The 16,710-nt window shown below is 38.5% G+C and overlaps 1 protein-coding gene across 1 annotated transcript in view; it reads left to right on the top strand.

Moving 5' to 3' along the window:
• Positions 1 to 3,252: 3,252 nt before the first annotated feature.
• The window catches only part of SLC20A2 (solute carrier family 20 member 2), a 67,452-nt gene continuing 53,994 nt past the window's right edge, over positions 3,253 to 16,710 (top strand). The window contains exons 1-2 of the mRNA XM_081085010.1: positions 3,253 to 3,500; positions 4,814 to 4,858. The gene's annotated coding sequence lies outside the window, so the exon portion shown is untranslated. The remainder of the gene's footprint in view (positions 3,501 to 4,813; positions 4,859 to 16,710) is intronic.

Raw genomic sequence — 16,710 nt, 5'->3', positions numbered from 1 at the left:
TTGAGTATTTTATGTCTTCTCTGAAAAACTGGAAACCATGGTAAAACATGAATTGTTTCCCCCTTTCTATTCTTTCCCTACCCTACACCTTCACTGGTTGGACCAAATAACCAGGTTTAATCTGAAACTGATGGATAGCTCAGAATGTAACTTTACTGCTAGTTCCAGATGTCACTTTTAAATATTTTGGAAATAACCGATCTCTCCATGACTCTTCTGAAGTTCCAAAATAAAATTCAGAATCCTGAGATATCCTGGAACATCTATTTAAAATTTCATTAGAAAATAACCTTTATTTAAAAAATAAACTGTGCTCCCCGCCCCCATCCTCACATGTGCTCCCGTAGCACGTAACCAATAACTGTTCCTACTTATCAGAACGTTGTATTTGCCTGGGTGGGCACTGGCAGTGAGCTCCTTGAACACAGAGCCCTTGTCTTTACTGTCTGTATCCCCAGCACCTAGTCCTGGAATGGGAATAGTCCCATATATGTTAACATGCTTTATAGGGGAATTCTATGCCTCGGAAGAAATTCTTTTCGTCCTTTCTTTTCTTCTTCCTTTGGTCTGTTTGTCCTCCATTTAGTTCTTCCTCCTTTCTGAAAATCATTTTCCTTTCTCTTTCTGTCTGTCTCAGTTCTTTAGCTTTCCATTTCCCCCACCAGCTCAATAGTCATTTTTTGTTTGTTTTATTGTTAATCCTCACCCAAGGATATTTTTTCCATTGATTTTTGAGAGAATGGAAGGGGGTGGAGGGGTGGAGGGCCCAGGAAGAAACATCGATGTGAGAGAGACACATCAATTGGTTGCCTTTGCACAAGCCCCTACCGGAACTGGGGACAGAACCTTCAACCCTTGTGGGGAGCAGGTGGGCAGGGAGCAATACTCATCCATTGAGCCACACTGGCCAGGGCTCATTAGTCATTTTTTATATTCATTATACGTTGACATGATAGTGTCTTGCATATATTGAGTTAAATAAAATGTATTATTAAAATTAGTTTCACCTTTTTATTTTTACTTTTTTAATGCGACTATTAGACAATTTTAAATCATATGTAGTTGCTCTAGAGAATCTATATCTAGGTTAATTCATTCATGCAAGTTCATAAAAACAGTTGTTTTTCTTTTAATTCCATGGATCTGTTGGACTAAAGATCCCTTAGATCACCACCGTCCACTGGCATAGTGCTGCCTGTCCCTCCTCCCCCACTACCAAAAGTTCATGAGAAGGAATGGGAAGAATTTATCTTGCTTTTAATGGTGCACATAGAATTTTCTCTACTGGTATAAGTATGCCTGGAACAAAAGTACAGTTGACGTTTAAATTATTTTCACGAACGAAAAGGAAGCACCAGGGTGGCTAATGTAAATCGGAGGATACACTATTTTCTTTGGAACGTTTTGGTTCTTGCATTTTGGAACAGGAGTGGCCACTGTTGAAAGAAACAGTGGAGTCATATTCAGCATGATCATAAGGAACTGGATTCAGTATAATTGATACAGGATCTGTCATGTTGTTCTCTGATGAAAAATTCGATGCAGAAATAAACTTGGTGTATTTGCTTTTTCTTTCTGGTTTAGGGAAGAAATAATGTTTTCTACTGAACTATGATGTAATAGGATAAGGGTAATTGTGTTTAAAATAGCCTCCGAACATCCTCTTTTGGCTTTTAGAATTCCAAAGTAAGTTTGCTGTGGATCACTGAGGAGTGATTATATTAATCAGAGGTCAGCCATCTTTTTTCGCCTTTGGCACAGAGTGAGAAATGCCCACTTCCAGTGCCTTTGGGTCGGGGTAGTGGTGTCACCAGCCACCATCACATGAGGATGGAATGGGTGCTGGCTAGCGCTGCCTGAGATGGGTCACTAGGGGTGGAATCCCAGACTAGCAGCTACAGTTTTGTACAGACAGGAGGGGGATTGTGCTGGTGGTTACCAGCTCATGCCAATGACAAGCACCGTGTTTGCCACTTGGGGTATGCATGCCACAGGTGGACAGTGCTTTGTAAGGACACGGTCAAGTCCATGTTACAGGACACTTGCCTGTAATCGTGTGTTAAGTGAGCCCCTGGAGCTCAGACCTGGAATTTGAGAGATGAGTTGAAGAAATCTCTTGACGTCTAAACTGACATGACATTTTAAAATTAGGAAAACAACCAGCTCTGAAAAGATCTACCAGATTATAGCTAAATGGAATATGGAAGACATGTCAGAGAGAGGCTAGGAGGGGGTTGGGATAATGCAATGTTGATTCAGAAAGAAGCCTTGGACAATCATTGATTGAATTTCACTGTTTACCATTTGTTTTTTAAAAATGGGAAAATGACATCTCCCATAGCTGTTTGGAAAGTTGATTGATATTTGTAACATGGTTTGATATTTTTCCTAAAGTGTTCAGTAAGAGCCAAATGTGTCATCAGAACTTAAATGTCTAAAATAAACTAGCCTGAACCATCTTGAATAGATAGGTATTAAGCAGTTCTGTGTCTTTGGTATCAGTTATACTTAGTAAGGGAGTTTATATTTTTTAAAGAAAGTTCCATGTTACTTCTAATTTTCTTTTGAATATTAGCTATATACTTGTGTTCTTTAGCTGTTAACTTGAGCTTCAATATGCTTTATAGATAGAGAAGCTCAGTCACTTACGGAGAACTATTAACTAGTACAGCCAGCCCAGGCAGTTAAATACACTTCAAAATGCTTCCTGCCAAGAACGATGCCTTTTGCAAATATTTGAGATGTTTGTTCTCAGTTGTAATTTATTAGTGAACCTGTGTCCTCATAGCAATTCCTTGGGAGGTACAGAAGACAAAGCTAAAAAGCAAGCAAATGAAATACGTTCTTAATATAGCAAGGGAAAAAAAGCTTTCATTCAAGGCGACTTATAGATAGACACAGTAGTATGTGTGCTTGTTGCCTATTTAACTTCACATAGTACCACTTCTGGCCACGCTAAGTAATCTGACAGAATGTCCTTTTACCAGGCTTTTCCTTGTGAAGTGCATACAGCACTGCCACCTTGTTGCCAAAGTTTCGTCTGACTTGAATGTGCTTTAAAAAATCCAGTGAGTGCCTGTAGAGAAAGAGAGCTTACTCTTTCTTTGTCAGTACTTGCAAAAACAACTTAAAAGAAGTTAGTATCATTGGACTGAATTCCGTAATTAGCATAATCATGATGCTGTGTATTGTTCACCAGAGCACGCCCCTTGGCCAAATTTCCCATTAAGAGGACACCGACGTTGTCGTGGTGAATAAATCCAGGCACACATGATGCGAATCAGCTAGTTCCTGCCTGCCGCTGGGGTGCTGTTAATTTTAGCCAGGGTTTGTTCTATGAGTTGTAAAGCTGTTTACTCAAGTCAAAGTTAGTAAGCTGAAATGTGACTTCTCCGGCCAGCATGATAGGATATCTATTTTAGACTTCAGATGGTGTTCACGAGCGAGCGGGAGAGCAGTCTTCTGAAGAATCGCGGCTCAGATTTCCTTTGAAAGTACTTGTAAGTACTGGGAGAATTTTTAAGAGTTCTCTTTGTTCTTTTCTCCTTAAATCTTCTTAATGTTACTATAATAGTCATTTTTAATTTCTTAGGAAAACCAGAAGCTTTGGGGTGAGTGCTTTAGAGGATTCTAAGAATGGTGGCAAGAGTTTTTTTTTGCAAGAAACCTGCTTTATTCCGTTTTCCCAAGAGAAAGTATTTGATTCTTACTATTTTTATCTTTGCAAGGCAATCTGTAAATTATTACTTATTTTATCTGTTAAAGTATTCGAGTAATGGAAATGGTTGTATCACTGAGCTTTACTTTCTATGGTAACCTAATTTCTGTGTGTGTGTGTGTGTGTGTATTATGTTAAAAGGATTCCTTTTATATTATACTTACCCTGAGCTACAAGCTTATGGTCCAGAAATAATGAGAGAGTCAAATGTAATTTTGTAAAATGTGTAAATGGACAGTTTTTATTTTTTAGGGAGGATTTTGTACTCAATAATAAATCCATATATTCCTAAGGAGAAGCACTTAAAATACTTTTAGAATGAAGGCTTTAGAAAGTAATTGAAAGCATCCTCTGAAAGTTTGAGTTAGTTATCTAAATTAATCAAGGGCCATGAAGTTCTCTAATTTTAACTGCTCTGAATTTAACAAGTCATTTCCAGCGTCAATTTGGACTGAAGAACACTAAAGATTTTAATAATGAATATTTTAAATTAAATTTGAATCACCTTGTTTAATTTGAAGTGTTTTAATTCAGAGAACACGAACTCCATACCAAAACAACTTGCTTATAACAGAGAGCCTTTGGTAAAGGAATTTCTTTATCAGTTAATTGTAAATTATATCCCCTCTAGGAATATTGATTTTAATGAAACAGTTCTAATTGGCTGTGCAGTAGCTGCTTACCAGGCATCCCTGTCTCTCCTCGCTATGAACAAGGAGGGAGGCATGCCCTCAAATGCCATTTTCCCATTTTGAAAGCTTTATTTAATGACTTCTTTGTTATTATGTGTTGTTTGATTTTAAATCCAAATGACCTAAGGTGTCAACAATGAAAGGAAGTGTTTCAGTGCTACAGTTAGTAGGAAAAGAATGTAAGACGGGGGAAAAAAGAACTGAGTTCTTGGCTATTTTTGGAAATTTTTTTAAAAAACTTTAAGATTTTATTGAAGAGAGATTTGCAGTCCAGATTAATTGTAATTATCACAAAAACATCTGTAATATCATCTTCAGCAGTAAAAAAAGACTTTGTTCCAGCATATTCTTCATAATATATACTTTATTCAAAGAAAATAACCATTCTTGTTCTTACTTTTAGTTGTCAATAAGGCGCCATCCGAATCTCAGTGGAGTGTTTTTAATGGTACACTGTTTTTACTACTCCGAAGCATGTGTTCTTTTAAGAGTCTCTAAAAAGGCTCATAAATACTTTCAGAGTGTTTGTTTTAATGATTTATGGGCTGTGAGAGAGTGATACAGGTGAATGAAAAAGGAGATAATTTTTATTATGTGTCAGTGTTGGGATTTCTCATGTTTGCTGGTGCTGTGACTCTCTGCTTCTTCTTAGCCTGTGTGCCTGATGAAGTGATACTGGTTATGGTTCCTTCATGAGTAGAGGCTCTGTTGACTAGTTGTGACCTTGGCCATGACAGTTCACAATGAGCTCAACTCAGTCACAAATGCGGGTCCAGATGCTGAGAAACACAGGCGGCTTTGTGGCCTGTAGAAATGTCCAGGAGCCCGTGGCCTCAACCATGTGCTGTGCCCTCCTGCACCTCCATCACCATCGCTGTCATGGTCATTAACTTTGTGCCTATCTGTCCTCTAGTCCTGTTTCAGTTACTTTCAATGGTGGCCTGCCCTCTCCTCCTACTCCTTTACCTCTTAAAATAGTCATAAGCCAGAGGCTCTGACAGAGTTGTTCCTGACTGCAGTAGATTTATTTGCTGTTACTTTATACCAAATGACTAGCCTTCTGCTCTGAAGTTTTGAGGGACTTTTTAGGGAAGTAAAGAGCAATCTTTTCTCTGTGTCTCCTTCATCCACATGAGGTTTTTAATAGGTAACTTGGCTGCATAGCTATATGGGAACTTAACATTATCTAACAGGTTCTCTTTGTTTCAGGGCCTAATGCAAATGCTCAGTGATCACATCTCTAGAATGTTCTCTTTCAAAAGATTTTGTAGGAACAGGCTTTGCTATATTGAGTTTCAACTGTTTTATCTAAAATGAAAGAACTGTGAGCAGAGGGATGCCTTCCGCTTTGCCTGTCTTGTATATAAGTAAGTGGTAGTATCTGCCTGTGGGCAGGAATGCTGATTTCTCCTGGAAATACTGGCTCTGTTGTTATTATTTAGCATGTATTAAGCACCCCCAGAGCACATACAATGCACAAAGAAAGCATAGTTCCTTCTCTCAAAGAACTCACATGCTAAAATTAGGCAGGACACAGAGGCTGGGCCCTTGACATACACACTGAGTACACTGGCAAAAAGAACATGGAGATGAAGAAAAGGAGAACAAGATGGTGTGGGAAGAGTCAAGGATAGCTCGTGGGTTAGCTTTCAGTTCATGTGGGCTTCTGCCCAATTGGGTTAGGACAGACTGCAGTGCCACTTGGGGTGCTGGTGGGCTCCCTTCCAACAGCTGGGCAAGTGATGAAAATGAGTGAGAAGACTGACCCCAGAAGCCTTAAAGCCTTATCCACAACTTCTGTTCTCTATTACAGTGTCCCCACAAAGGGAAGGAGTTTCTGTAGTTTGACTTACACCTGGAACTGGTACTGTCATGTGAAGTAGGTCAACTTGATATCTTACCAAGTCCAATAAATATAAGAAGAGTCTTTCTCCATGTAATTATCTTTGGATAGAATTCTGAATTTGGGTTCCAGATTTTCTCTCCCCTCCTGAACTGATATGCAATATAACAATTTACTTGTCTCTGTACTGGTTTAGGATGTTGAGTCAGCTGTTAAATTAGAGAAGTGCTTTGAGCATCTCAGAAGAAAGGCATTATGAAGGTCAACGAAACATTACTGCAGCCCATAAAGGAGTCAGAAGAGCATGAATCAGAAGGGAGCTAATAAGGCAAGCTTGGGTATTGGAGATTAAGAAACAGGAGTATACTGTATGAATCTGTGAGTCATTTTTCCCTTTATCCTCAGCCTCAGCCAGCCTCTGACTAAGGATCTGGGCCTAGTTCATGTCTCTACAACTAAAAGAGACTTGGAGAGAGCTCAACAAAGAACCTTTAAAAATGATTAAAGGGTTGAAAAATGATACCTATAATAAGATGTTAGGGAACTTCTATTATTTAGCCTGGAGGGAAAAAATGGCTGGGGACTCTTGAGTTGTTATTCAAGTATATGAATACCTCAATACCAAGGAATAATGACCAACTGGTATCTATTTCCATGGCAAATATAAGAGTTTAGTCCAGTAAGGGTTAGGTTAGAACCAGAGTCCTAATATGCGGTCCCGCTACCATCAGTGCCAGTACCACCTGGAAATTTGTGAAAATGCACATTCTCAGGCCCCAGCCACCAGCTACTGATTCAGAAACTGTGGGAGTGGGGCCCAGAAATCTGTGTTTTAACAAGGCCCCCCAATGATTCTGATGCACATTAAAGTCTGAGGATCACTAGATGAGATATGAAAAAGAGTGTTATAAAACAGAGAATTTGGATCCTGAAATCATCCAAAAATTGGCTTTTATTTCTTAGCAATGTTTTCAGTATTCTCTCTGAAGTCAGGAGATAGGTGACCTCTCAAAGTCCCGTCTAGCTCTGACTTTGCTCTGGATTTCCTCTGGCACTTACAGAAGATTAATAATCAACCAGGAGAATTTTGCAATTACTTTTCTGAACTTAGTAGTTAAGGCAGTGCCCATTTCAAATGAGAATCAAATGAGATAATATGATGGTAGGAACGTTGTGTTACCACAGGTATCCTACTTGTCACAATGTTGTTTCATAGACCCCTTCTTCCCCATGTGACTTTTTCACAGTCATCAGAAGGGAAATTAGGGCAGAGGTCAAAGCGAGGAGCCCCTTGATGTTAGCCTGTGATCATTTCATGTCACAGACCAATGGCTAGATCAGTCCGTCGCCTCATGAATGCCATTTCAGAGGAGAGGTAAGCTGTAGGGAAAGTTTGACTTTGCCCCATTTTCCCAATTCTGTCATTTCCAGAGGAGGAGAAGTTGGTGGGTGAGCAGTTTTAACCAGCTGCAGGAATAGCATTCCTCACCCCTGCGGTGGTGAATTCCATTGGGCACCCTGGAAGGAGGGGCAAAGTGGGGGGATCCCAAGAGGATGCAAATACAGGATGACACGTTAGAGGTGGAGGATAGGGAACTATTTCATCTTAACATTTTGTATCTGCAGGAAACAGCCAGTGATACACATTATTGGGGACTTTATACAAATAAGTGGTTATTCAGTTGAATGTCCTCTCCCCTGTAATTAATTACCTTGAGTCAGGCAGTTGGCAGTTCTTACCTTTGTGAGACAAAATAGTTATTTCTAAGAGTCCCTCTCGCACCCCCTGCCACTTTTTTTTTTTGCACCTGATATAAATGCATTTTAATTTAGGTATGTCTTGGCCCTTTGCATATTTTCCCTTTATGCTTTTGTTTGACAGAATTGTCTTGGGTTGAAAACACAAAGTGCTCAGAGTGTGTCTATTTGTTACACTTTGTATAGCATTTAGTACAATAAAAGCTCTCAGTGATCATAATGAAAAAAGGGTTCTCTGAGGACATGTTTTGCCAGTTCAAAAAGTATCCCACAAGTGACGCACTGCTGTCTCCAGCGTAGACGTGCTCTCCCTCGGCCAGGGCCTGTGGCCCTAATGTTTTAACACTAAAAAAATCGGGATAGGAAGAAACCTTGGCTTTTAGAGCTGTAATTAATTACACATTTTCAGAATATTAAAAATTCCTTGAAGTGAGAAAAGACAAATGAAGACATTCTGGCTCAAACTAGTTTGCCTTGTAACGGGAGACAGAGAGATAAAGGTGGCAAGTGTGTATACCGACACTGTTATACAATCTTGGGACCTTGTTATGTTTGAAGAAACTGACCTCTCAGACATTAAGCTGCCTGCACTGTTTTTCCCTACATCTGTGTCTATTTACAGAGGGTACGAGGCCCTGTGAATGTGGTAGTTGCACACTGATAAGATATGTCTCACTAATCCAGAGGGTAGAGGTAGCTGATTTTTAATACCCTAAATTAGTCTCTGAATATAAAATATTTTCTTGAAAACCTGTAATCGCTCAGTCACTGTATATCCAGTAGGAAAATTCCAAGTGGTTGGTTGATTTGGTTCTTAATGATGGCAGGCAGTGGTGATTTTTATTTCTATATAAAGAGAAATTACCAAATAGCCAGCCATTCTTTTTAGGATTTAGCCCTGACAAAAATAATTTTGTTTCTAAAATCAATCTTATATCTAGTCCACATATGGGTTATTAAAAATAAGAGTGGTTAAAAAATAAAATAAAATAAAATAAAATAAGAGTGGTTAAGTGGTACCTGGCCAGTGTGGCTCAGTGGTTGAGCGTTGACCTATGAACCAGGAGGTCATGATTCTATTCTGGTCAGGGTACATGCCCAGGTTGCAGGCTCGATCCCCAGTAGGGGGCATGCAGGAAGCAGCTGACCAATGATTCTCTCTCATGTTTGGTGTTTCTCCCTCCCCTTCTCACTCCCTCTCTGAAATCAATAAAAGTATATTTTTTAAAAAAGAGTAGTTTTAAGTGGTTTAGGATAAATTTTGTCTCATAGTTGTTCAGTCAAGAAAATTAAACTTGAAGAGAAAGAAGGGGAAAATTTGACTACACAAGAATTACTGGCCTAATAATTCAACAAATATCCCCAGAAACAACCTAATAAGAAACTAATTAAATAATATATGGTGTTACCATACAATGCAACACCACGAAGCCATTTAAAATGATGATGCTAGATCTATTTTGAGTAAAACTAGCAGGTTACAAAATACATATGTGTGAACCATTTTTTAATGGGAGGCATTTTTAATGGCTTTCATTCTTTTTTAAACGGTGTCACTTACATGTACATGAAAAAGGAATGCTATCAACCAAATAGAAGCAATAGTTATCTGTAGCAGATGAGCTGACGTGTGATGTTTTACTCTTTGTTTTTAGTTACCTATTTTATATATTTTTCTTCAATGAGCATATAATACTTACTGTAATAATGAAAAACGTTCTTTTCATAAAAGAACTATGTAATTCATTTTTGTTTTAACTTTTGTATTTTATTTATTTTGGTAGCGGCCTCTCAGTGGTTTATGTGAAGAATGCCTACCCCAATGGATAAAACTAATACACAAAAATGTGCACATAAACAATGGTTATATTGCAATGGTAAGCCAGGAGCATTTTTCCTTGTTTTATTTTCTACTTTTCTGTAGTTAACAAATTTTTATATGCATGAGTATTATTTTGTAATGAAAAAATCTGACTTATTTTTAAGAAAGAGACTTGAGATCTAGACTCATGGGAAGAGGCCCACACAAGCTGACGTGTAGCCATTAATTGATAATGATTAATCCTGTTAATTCTACAGTGTGAAAGATATTCAGCAAGGGTCTGCTTTCACTACTTATTGTTCTGTATGTTCAATGAACTCTAATATGATCTCAGATTGTCCAGGATCTCAGGTTTTGTATTGTTTGGAGAGCAAAGGAAGGGAGCTGGTGGATGCAGCATATTTTTAAGCCATTAAAATAATACTTCTGGGGTTAAGATTATCCGTTTAAATATTTAAGGGACTATCATTCTAGATCTTACATATAAAGAATGTTGGAACCATATGCCATAGACCAGCTGTGGGCAAACTACGGCCTGCGGGCCGGATACGGCCCCTTTGAAATGAATAAAACTAAAAAAAAAAAAAAAAGACCGTACCCTTTTATGTAATGATGTTTACTTTGAATTTATATTAGTTCACACAAACACTCCATCCATGCTTTTGTTCCGGCCCTCCGGTCCAGTTTAAGAACCCATTGTGGCCCTCGAGTCAAAAAGTTTGCCCACCCCTGCCATAGACCTTAGATAATATTTTGAGTGATGATGATGAGGGATGATGGAAAGAAAAAGTCTCCTAGCTAGTGTTTCCAAAGCACTTATTTTTGTAGTGTCCAAGTGTATCTCATCATTGTTTACTAAAAGTGACACCACTTTAACACAGTGCTGGTTCCCTCAGTTATTTCTGCCCAGTGCTGCTATGATGACCTTGTGGTCTTCATCTGAAGGTTATTTTGAGTAACTGTGTTAGTACTAGTGGCAGTTGATTTAAGAAAATCTTGAGCAAAAACAGTAGGCCTCCCTTTCAGCCCACTTAGTATGGTGACATGTGAGAATAAGTACTTTTGATGGTTATTTAAAGGGTCTCTCTTTGAACTACGTTCCTAAGCGTAGGCCTAAATGAGTGGAACCTGTCACCAGGTTTACCTGGCCATAGAGGTTTAGATTGAGATTGAATTGAATCCACTTTCAGCAGTACTGATACCTTAAACTTTCTTTAAAGCCAAAGTGCCTTAGGAAACCAAATAGAATCTACTAGCATGTACTGCCTACCATACTTTGGCCTAGCCCTTGGTTCAGAATCTCTGTTACTCATATAGGAGTGTTGTCTGGAATATTTGGAACTAAGAGAACTGGTTTTTCAAATTTCCTTACAAAGAGTGCTCATCTTTTCATCCTCTCCTTTCTTTCTTTCTTATCCTGCTTCTTTCTCCTGGAATTATATTTTAGGAATAATCGTGTAATTCCTCTCTCCACTATTGGCTCCTTGTAGAAGTAAGGACACATATCACATGGATTTATCTTCATTTTCTTTGGGTGGAGGAGGGGGAAAGATGTGGGTGAACTATTCAACCCAAGTAGTCAGATATTCAATGGATCAAACACTGTTCCCAGTGAGAATTATGGTAGCCACATCAGCATGTCATCGCTGCCAAGTGATTTCAACTTAGGTGAGTCACAAAGCTCTACTGCACAGGATGAGCACAGATGTAGGAAATGCCACATGTCACCTCAAGATGAAATATAACTGGGTGGTTACGTTTGATTAAAGAGGTTTGTTAAGCAAGTTGAGTGGCTCAAAGAAAAAAGAACATCTTTTTAAAAGGGATAGAGCAGATAATAGTATTTCCTGAGACTATAGACTAAGTTAGAAAAGGTAAGAAGACTAGTTGGTGTCTGTCAGGGGAAAGGGTGACTTTTGTAAGAGCCAGAGGAAAATAAATCTCCGCTTAGGACTTGGACTGAGTTTATTTTCTTCCTTTTGGGTAATTTGTTTTGTTTTTACCTTTATTTGAAGACTAAAAGCAAAAGTAAGAGGATATGAATGTACTCAATATAGTGAGGTGATTGGGAGTTACAAATGGGGACCATCTATTAAAAAGGTTTTTGGGTGTGTGTGTGTGTGTGTGTTTTCTTTTTTTAAGAGTGAATACTGTAGACTTGACTTGAAATTGAAGTGGTGGCTTGAGCAGGAAGAGAGAATTGTAGTGATGTTCTGTCACTTTCTGCTTCAGCCTACTGTGCATAGTTAAGTATCCTTAGGGACTTGGAAGGTAGAGCATCCAGCTACACACCTCTTTCTGTCAGGCCTGATTTTTGCCATCTCTAGTTTTGTTTGATTCCCCCCCCCCCCCCCCCGATCTTAGAGTCATAGTGTCTTTAGGCTCCGTGGGACTTGTCAGTAACAATTAAATAAATCCAGAATGCTTACTTGAACAAAAATGACTTGAAGCCTGATCCAGAAGAAACTTCTTTTGATCAGGTACAGGCATACCTCGGAGATACTGTGGGTTCAGTTCTAGACCACTCCTAATAAAGCAAATATCCTAACAAAGCAAGTCACATGAATTTTTTTGTTTTTCAGTGCATATAAAAGTTAAGCTTACACTATAATCACTATACTGCAGTCTATTAAGTGTGCAATAGCATTATGTCTACAAAAACAATGTACATGCCTTAATTAAAAATACTTTATTGCTAAAAAAAATGCTAACCATCATCTGAGCCTTTAGTGAGTCATGATGTTTTTGTTGGTAGAGAGTCTTGCCTCAATATTGATGGCTGCTGACTGATCAGGGTGGTAGTTGCTGAAGTTTATGGTGGCTGTGGCAATTTTTAGAAATGAGACAAGTCTGCTGCATCGGTTGACTTTTCTTTTCATAACTCTTTCTCTGTGGCATGCAATTGTTTGATAGTATTTTACCCATACTTCTTTCAAAATTGGAGTCAATTATCTCAAATCCCGCTACTGCTTTATCAACTAAGTTTATGTAATATTCTAAGTCCTTTGTAATCATTTCAACAGTTCTCACAGCATTTTCACCAGGAGTAGATTCTATCTCAAGAAACCACTTTTTTTGCTCATCCATAAGAAACAACTCCTCATTCATTAAAAATCTACACTAATAAAAGAGAAACATGCAAATTAACCATCACTCTGTCACTCCGCTACACCCACCAGCTAATCAGAGCAACTATGCAAATTAACCCAACAAAGATGGTGGTTAATTTGCATACGCAGGCGTAGAGCGAAGACTGAAGACGACTGAAGATGACGGTGGCCACAGAGCTGGAGGGAGCAGGAGGCTTGGGTTGCTCCCTGCGACAGAGGAAGCCAAGCTTCCCACCGGCCTTGGACTCTGCTCAAGGAGTGGCTGGGGGCCTGGGTCACCGGGGGAAACCCAGGCTTCCAGTCCGCCCTGGGCTCCACTCAAGGAGGGGCTGGGGACCTGGGCTCTGCTTGAGGAGCTGGGGGGGGGGGGGCGGGCTGGGAGCAGCCGGAGCGGAGAAGCCAAGCCTCACTGCTGCGGCCAGACCTAAGGCCTGGGTCCCGAGTGCCAGAGGAAAACCGGTGCTGGCAGCCAGGGGAAGGAAGTGAATCTTTGTGCAACGGGCCACTAGTTATATCATAAGATTGCAGCAATTCAGTTACATCTTTAGGCTCCATTTCGAATTCTAGTTCTCTTGCTATTTCCACCACATCTGTAATTAATACCTTCACCAAAGTCTTGAACTCCTCGGTCATCCACGAAAGTTGGAATCAATTTCTCCCAACCTCCTATTAATATTGATAGTTTGACCTCTTCTAATGAATCACAGGTGTTCTTAATGGCATTTAGAATGGAATCCTTTCCAGAAGATTTCAACAGATCCATCAGAGGAATCACTATCTATGACAGCTATAACCTTACCAAATGTATTTCTTTTATAAGACTTGAAAGTTGAAATTATTCCTTGATCCATGGGCTGAAGAATGGATGTTGTGTGAGCAGGCAGGAAAACAACATTAATCTTGTACATCTCCATACAAGCTCTTGGGTCCATGTCAGTAAGCAATAATATTTTGAAAGGAATATTTCCTTATGAACAACACGTAGGTCTCAACAGAGGGCTTAAAATGTTCAGTAAACCATGTTGCAAAGAGATGTGTTGTCATCTAGGCTTTGTTGTTCCATTTACAGAGCATAGACAGAGTAAATGTAACATAATTTTTAAGCACCTTCGGATTTTTTGAATGGTAAATGAGTATTGGCTTCAACTTAAAGTTACCAGCTGCACTAGCACATAATAAGAGAGTCAGCCAGTCCTTTGAAACTTTGAAGGTAGGCATTGACTTCTCCACTCTAGCTATGAAAGTCCTACATGGCTTCTTCCAATAGAAGGCTGTTTTATCTACATTGAAAATTTGTTGTTTAGTGTATCCACCTTCATTAATTATCTTAGCTAGATCTTCTGGATAACTTGCTGCAATTTGTATATTAGTACTTGCTGCTTCACCTTACACTTTCATGTTATGGAAACATCTTTCCTTAAACCTCATGAACCAACCTCTGCTAGCCTTAAACTGTTCTGCAACTCCCTCACCTTCTCCCAGCCTTCGTAGAATTGAAGAGTTAGGGCCTTGCTCTGGATTAGGCTTGGACTTAAGGGAATGCTGTGGCTACTTTGATCTATCCAGCCAAAGTACTAAAATTTTCTCTATGTCAGTCAAAAAGCTGTTTTTATGTTCTTATCCTTAAAAGTAGCACTTTTAATTGCCTTCAAGAATTTTTTTTTTCATTCACAATTTGGCTGTTTGGCACAGGAGTTCAAGCTTTCAGCCTATCTTCAAGATGCTTTTAAGTATTAGAATGATACCTCTTTTAAAAAGTTTAATCTTTATTGTGTTTTGAAAGGAAATGATCCCAGTAGGCAAGACTATAATAAGAAAGATTTTGTTTTCTCTCTCCCCATTAAATACTAAGTAGTGAACTTCCAAAAAAACCTCAGCGATCAAATTGGATTCAGCTATGTAAAAGCAATATGGATATAAAGGTATCTTTAAAAAAAAAAAAAAAAAAGCAAATCCTGATCACTTAAAAAAAGTTACAGTAAAGTCTACTTTTTCTGGTATACAGCTCTATGAGTTTTTACACATGTTCAGGGTTTTATTACTACCAAACAGACAGGATACATAATAATCCCAACTCTACAAAGGGTTTCCTTGTATAGCTCCTTTATACTTAGACCTTCCCTTCATCCCTTACTTCCTGAACTGTGAAAGTAGTCTCTAAGCCCCCCACATGGTAAAGGCTGAAAATCTAACTAGCTAAGGGGGCTTAAGTACAATCTTTGACCATTAAATGGCTTTTGTTGTCCCATGGGTGATCCCTAGCAAGCCAGACTAAAATATAAATACAATGGGGGGAAAAATGGGAAAAGGGACATCAACAGCTGCACCTGTAGGAAAGACTTCACAAAATTGACTTCAACCAAATAAGAACAACAAATCTCCGGGGGTGTGGGGTGGGGTGGGAATATCAGTACAGAGTTGCTACAATATATTTTCTAAAATATACAGTTTTTAACACAAATTTTTGAGACGTAAAGAAACTGGAAAGTGTGATGCATAGACAGTAGTAATAAAACAGACAATAGAGATGACTGCTTTTGAGGGGACCCATATATTGAACATAGAGGACAAAGACTTCAAAGCAACTATTACAAATATGTCCAAAGACTTAGAAGAAATTATTCTTAAAGAGCTAAAGGAAGCTGTGGTATCAGTGACTCATCAAATAGAGTCTATCTTTAAAGAAATAGAAATGACTTTTTTAAAAAAGGACTAAATGCAGATGGGACATCAAAAGCACAAGCAAATATAAATTGAACATCAAAATTAAAAGCTGTACATCAAAGGACAAAATCAATGAAATGAAAATATGTTCACATAATGGGAAGGAATATTTGCAAATCATATATCTGTTAAGCCTTAACAGTTAAGGGGTTAGTATCCAGAATATACATGTAAAGAACTCCTACTACTTGATAGCAAGGAAACAAACAACCTGATTAAAAAATAGGCAAAGACTTGAATAGACGTTTCTCCAAAGAAGATATACAGATGGCCAACAAGCACATGAAAAGGTGTTCACCATCAATAATTATTAGAGAAATGCAAATTGAAACCACAATGCGATATTACCGCCTACCCATTAGGATGGCTACTATTACAAAATAAAACAGAAAATAACATGTTGGGGAGGATGTGGAAAAATTGGAACCTTTGTGCACTGTTGGTGGGAGTGTAAAATGGTGCAATCACTGTGCAAAACAGTATGGTAGTTCTTAAAAAAAATTAAAAACAATTATTATATGACCCAGAAATTCCACTTCTGGGTATATACCCAAAATTATTGAAAGCAGAGACTTGAAGAGATATTTGTACACACATTTTAATAGCATGCTCACAATAGCCAAAAAGTGGAAGCAACCCAAATATCCATCAACTAATGAATGGATAAACAAAATGTGACACACACACACACACACACACACACACACACACACTGGAATATTAACCTAAAAAAGGAAGGAAATTCCAACTCATGCTATAACATGGATGAATTTTGTAGGTATGCTAAGTGAAATGAGGCAGTCACAAAAAGACAAATACTGTATGATTTTAAGTACATCATTCTTAGGGTGGTCAGATTCATGGTGATAGAAAGTAAAATGGGTTGTAAGGGGATGAGGTGAGGGGGAATGAGAAATTACTGCTTAATGGGTATAGAGTTTCTGTTTTTGATAAGATGAGAATCTGTAGATGTGTGATGATGTTTGCACAATGTGAATGTACTTAATGCCATTGAACAGTACAGTTAAAAATTGTTAAATGGT

Source organism: Myotis nattereri (assembly GCF_964212035.1).
Source record: "Myotis nattereri genome assembly, chromosome: 2".
Lineage (NCBI taxonomy): Eukaryota > Metazoa > Chordata > Mammalia > Chiroptera > Vespertilionidae > Myotis > Myotis nattereri.
This window is presented reverse-complemented; position numbering and strand designations above follow the sequence as displayed.